The sequence below is a fragment of the Arachis hypogaea genome, chromosome 7 (genome assembly GCF_003086295.3).
Source record: "Arachis hypogaea cultivar Tifrunner chromosome 7, arahy.Tifrunner.gnm2.J5K5, whole genome shotgun sequence".
Classification (NCBI taxonomy): Eukaryota; Viridiplantae; Streptophyta; class Magnoliopsida; order Fabales; family Fabaceae; genus Arachis; species Arachis hypogaea.
The window spans coordinates 78,985,947-78,992,121 of record NC_092042.1 but is presented as its reverse complement, the minus strand read 5'-3'; positions in this window follow the sequence as shown (position 1 = coordinate 78,992,121).

Here is a 6,175-nt window from a genome sequence, read left to right as displayed (position 1 = left end):
ATCAGAGTGATGCAGCGAAAGCTTGCAAAAATATTAAAATAGGATAGTTGCAAATAGGAGTTGTAGAAGATGATTAGAAATACTTTAGGTTTGAATACCTGAAAGGTTTAGTGAGTTAATGCCAATAGGGATTCGTAGGTAATTAAATTTAATTTTTGCTATTGATTCTGAAATAGTTGTATTACTATAAATGATTAAATGTGTAATTGGATTTGTGCTTAAATTGTGATGGATAAATTGTTGGTCTTTGGATGATGCATTCGCAAAACATTGAATTGAAACGTTGAAGTTGTAATGAGGCCTATTTGAGGGAACTCATGAAGGGTGGGGAGCGTCGATTTTAGGAAAAGTTTCATGAAGGGTGAGATGAATTTGACATTTGGTTAGTTATTGAGAGAAACATAGAAGAAGCTAAGGGTGAAATGGATAAATATAGCTTAAGCTGGAATTGGAAATAGTGTGTTAAGAGTTGATGTTGGAGAATGGAAAAATGAATGATACGAGGATGTTTGGTATTGAGAGGGCGTACATGAATACTTAAGAGCAAATTTTGAGGGCAAAATTTTAAATAAGGTGGGTAAGATGTAAAACCCGGTCAAATTGTAATTAATTAAATAATAAATTAAATATGAGCGAATATGGTTCGAAAAATTAGCAATCGAAATTTGATGATTTAAATATGATATTGGACTCAGTAAATTTTTCTGAGTCAGAAAATATAGCTTTATGCGTAAAAACAAGTACTGGAAATTTGACCGGCAGTACCGGCTGAGATTTGTTAGGTACAACGGTTGAGAAAAATAATTATAAGTTAATAAAATTAAGAAATTAGAATTTATAATTTAAGAAATCAATTAGAATTTATGTTATATGCTGTTGATTTTGTTGTTAAAGCTCTGTTTTTGAATTATGGTATACACTTTTTTTAAACAACCATTATGTTAGATAATCAGCTTTAGGTATCTTATTAGTTGTTAGGGATGAGTTTGTCTCTTATTTTATCCGTCTTCTAATTACAGTATTTTTTTTAATTTCTTTGTCAGCATATGTTATCTATCAAGGGCTTGAAGTTTTCTCAACAATCTTCTTCTAAAAGGTTACTAATCTTGGTTTTGATATTCTTTTTTTCCTTTTGGCAGTGCTTTATTTTTGATCTTTTTTTAATCTTCACCACTCTACCACCATGAATTTGAATTAACTGTCATTCATTTTCTTTCTTATCGATAAGGTGTTCTTGCTTCTATTATTTTCATTCATGGGGCAGATCACCACTTTTGTGGCAGAACATGTGTCTCAAGAAGCTTCAACTGATGATGAAATTTTTATGTACCAGAACTTGATCTTTGATAATGGTCTCAATGTACTTTGGTCGTATTTAATGTCCTTTTATATGGCGAAGTTTGTTCCTCGACCATACCTTCTTCATGGCTAGTGCCTGTTTGTATAATGCATCTCTTGCTTTAATCTAGTGTAGGATTCTATTATCAAGTGGGTTTTATTGTATAATTTTGTTTGCTAACTATTTCTCATATTTTTATCACTTCCTAGGATTTGAAAAATCTCATATCACAGTTATACTCAGCTGTCGAGTATTTTAAACTTTCATACCCCAATGATGACCAAAAACAAATGTGAGTTACTTTCTACGTGTTGTTATATATGTATGATGGTAGTATTATATCCCTTATTCCCATCTTTATTTTGTTTTCTTTTTTCGCGTTATAGTTGTGATGCATGAGCATCTTTCTTATCTTTTTCTAGTGAATTTGTATCTAAATTATTGAGTTTAATGAAGAATTAATTATCTTTAGCCAATATGGATGCTACTTTAAGTCTTTTGCAATTTTGTTTATTTTAGGTAGCATTCGGCTGGATTTGATGGAGTTTCTACAGCACAAGAATCAAAGAAGATGGCAGCGAGGAGCAACGCGTACGCGTGACTGACGCGTGCACGTGATTTGGAGCTTTCCATGGCGACGCATGCGCGTGACTAACGCGTACGCGTGATTTGAAGAAATTGCACAGCGACGCGTGCGCGTGACCGACGCATCCGCGTGACTCGGGAAAAAGACCATCGACGCGTACGCGTGACTGACGCGTACGCATGACATGCGCCACGTGCAGAAAACGCAGAAACCGCTGGGGGTGATTTCTAGGCCCCATTTTAGCACCCAAGTTAGGCGCGGATCCAGTGAAGCCAAGTGGTCCCCACGTTACAAGACGCGGAGTAGTTAGTTAATTCTGATTTAAAGTCAAATTTGCTTTTAAAATAGGAAAATATATTATTTTAATTTAAAAATTAGATTTTTAAATTAATTAGGATTAGTTATAAAAAGGGGAGACTTCTCTTCTATTGGGAGGCCCCGGAGAACTTCCAATTCTATACAAATTTACATTCCACATTCTATGAGCAACTAAATCTCCATTGTTAACGTTAGGAGCTCTGTCTATTTGTATGGATTGATTTTTTGCTTTTTATTTTAATTCATGTATGGATTTATAATTTAAGAATTGTTTTCGCTCTTTATTTTATGAATGTGGGTGGAACGGAAGTATGACCCGCTTTCTATTTGAGTTCTTGTAAAACTTGGAAAAGCTCTTTACTTGAACAACAGCTTGAAAATAATTTTCTCCTAAATTTTAATTATTTAGATTTAACAGGATACGTGACATATAATCCTCTTATTTTTGGGTAATTAGAATTTTTGTGCCATATAAACTGGAATTTGAACTTCACCCTCTAATTGGAATTAATTGACCAAGGCATTGGCAGTCGATAAATTTTAGAGGAGACTAGAAAGGTCTAAGGAATTAGGGTCTAGTCACATATAGTTTGCCATAAATTAGATCCTACATGATTAAAATAATTAGTAAGAAAAGTTAATCCAAAAAAATAGATAACTCTGAAGTCTTAACTGTTTCTCCAATATTTTATCTTCAACTTATTTACTTGCATGCCTGCCTTCTGATATTTTCAAATTTAAATCTTTTGAATATCTCAAAACCCTTTTCTGCTTGCCTAACTAAGCCAATCAATCAATCATTGTTGTTTGATCCATCAATTTTCGTGAGATCGACCCTTACTCACGTAAGGTATTACTTGGTACGACGCGGTGCACTTATCGATTAGTTTGTGGGTTATAAAATACCGCACCAGTGTTGCAGATATGTAGTGACATTAAAGGATTATGCGATTAAAGCTCTTGTGAATATTGTGGATCATTTAGATTTTTTGAGGCATCAACTTGGGTTTGTTGCTTTGAGGTGCTGAGAATAAATATATTTTTAGGCATAGAAATCATTTCATATTCTTTTATTTATAGGATCTAGGATGTCATAAAATATATGGTTACTAGGAAGTGAAAAAACTTAGAAATTCATGTCGGTCCTCTTTTAATGCTTCTGGATACTCTAAGTTGACATCCTTCATTATTGATTTAAGTGTTTGTATCGATTTATGTAGAATAGAAGTTTGCATTTAGATGTTAATCTTATGAGAATTTCATATGTTTAGCAATATAATATCCTATTAGCAAACTAGCTTCTTTAGCACGTTGGATTGGCTACCAAATAGCTTTTAAATTTTTTATTTACCAAACATAATAAAAAATTTAGTTTTTAAATTTTGATATTAAAAAATAATTTTTAATTTAAAAATATATAAATGAAATAAGATTAATGAATGATTCGAAATTAAAAATAAATAAATAATTATAGGATTTATGAAGGTTTAAAATTTCATAAAATAGTTAATTTTTGTTAAATTAAAAAAATTAATTTGTGGGGGTTTTAAACTGCTACAAAAGTGATTTAAAATTGTCACAAAAGTCTAACATAAAACCTCCACTAAACACACATAAAACATCCACTGAATAGATTGTGAAGGTTTTTAAAAATTTCCCACAAAAGATCTCGTGGCACCTCAAATTTTGGGGGTTTTTGAAACCCCACAAACTATTTTGTGGGGGTTATAAACTTCCACAAATAAAAAAACTGGCACAAATAAATAAAAACCTTATAGTGAGGGATCCAAGATCTCTATCTTTAGCAGCTGCTTGTTTTTTGAGTTTTACTGCATGTACAAAATTGTTGGTTTGAAATATCTATGGCTATACACTAAGCAAGCACATAAGAAGAGAAATCAAGTATAAATAAAGTTTTAATTTACAAATACAACAACCAAATTAAATTAAAGCATGTTCTACCTAACTGCTCAATAACTAAATTCTCTATCAAACTTTAGGAATTGAATATGTGAACCACATTTGCTTTTCAGAAGTATAGAACATTTAATAAGATCTGAATCAGAAGTATTATTCACACACATGTAAATACCGAGTTCCTATTATACTCAATTCTTGGAGTAAATCTTGTTCTCTACCTCTTTTTATAGCACCTAAAATGCTCTCTATGCTGTAAACTCTATCATCTGATTCAATTCCTAAGACATATTTTCATAAAATCATTATAATATATTTTCACTAATTTAATGAAGGTAAATGATAAATTATATTTAGCAATTCTTAACTTGGTAATATTATGCATTACATACACAAATAAAAAAAATAAAATAAAATATTCAATCACTAAAAACAAAACAGTGACCATATAGAAATTATACTAAAGAAGTTGAGAAAGAGAGACCAAGTGTTACTATATAATAGTTATACTAAAGAGTGATGATAAGAAAAAATATTATTAACACATATAACAAAATTTTTGGATTTCATTTTTTAAAGTAATTAATCTCAAATGAGTAGAAAAAAACTAATATACAAATATCTCTCTACTAATCTTTTACACATTGTATCTACCCACAAAGATGTAAAATAATTTAAAAAACCTTCAATTACCAAAAAGAAAAAGAAGAAAACTATCATCTTTTCACAAATTTTAGTACTACTTGCTCCCATATATTCTACTAGGATCCTACTAGGGAGACAATGGACTATTTGTACAATGTGTACAATAGGCTATTGAGTTACAAAATGAACATCTCCCATACTATCTAGAATAACCATTCGAGTACTAGAGATAATAAACATCTCTCCAAAAGATTAAGATGGGAAAAGGTAACACTAATGATTATATTTCTAATACTCCATAAACCTCTATTGTATATATTGTACAAGTATTTCATTGACTCCTCATACTTTTTCATTCTACTATGATATACCAACATTTTTAAGTTTAAGTACATATTTAAACCTGAAAAACAAAAAATAGAAAAAAGGACTTGGACACGATTAAACTAATAGCTTTTAAACATTCATGACTAAAATAATGTTTAAAAAAATTATTTATAATTATAAGAGTCAAGATTGGTGACTCATTGCATAAGTCATAAAACAGTTTTCATGAAGTTTGTAATGATATAATTATAAAATTGATGGAGGTGTTACCATAAATTCCAACTGAAAAGTGCTAGATATGTATTTTAATGGCATATATATCGAATTATAATGATCCATTCTAAAAAAAGAAGAAGAAATATTCAGCAAAATTAGATAATAGTTATCTGGAGAAAAGGATAATAAATAGTTATTACTGAAAACCGATAATAACAACAAATAAGAGAGTAAATCATAAAACAACAACTACAGTAAAAGTGAAAATAATAGTTATCTGGAGAAAAGGATAATAAAAAAAGCAAGAACGGGTTTGCTTTGCTCACAGCATCAGACATGGACTTCCACCTGACACCACCGGCCTTTCTTATCTAATCGGATTTTAAGGAGACATTAGCTGATCAGAACATTAAACAACATTGAAGTTTTGAATTCTCATATCAAAAAAGAAAAACGATAATAGAAAATAAATATATTTCACCGCTCTGTTTTTCTCGTCGTTGATGTGCTCTATGCTTACCTAGTCTTGCTGCAGTGCTCTAAATCATTGCCGCTTAGTTTTTTTCACTGATCTGCTTTATTCCACTGTTTTCTTCTTTGAATCCACCACCACCGCGAATTCCACCGCAACCACCACCTCCATATTCTCCTCCTCCACCATAGTGGTTGCCATCTCATCCACCGCTGTAATTCCTACCACGATGTTCATTGCAATGCCAACGCCATCACGGCAACGGATTGAAAAAATAAGGGAAGAAGCAACTATACAAATCTAATGAACAATGAAAGTTGGGTTATAATTATACCCTCTTTTTTTCATTCAAATT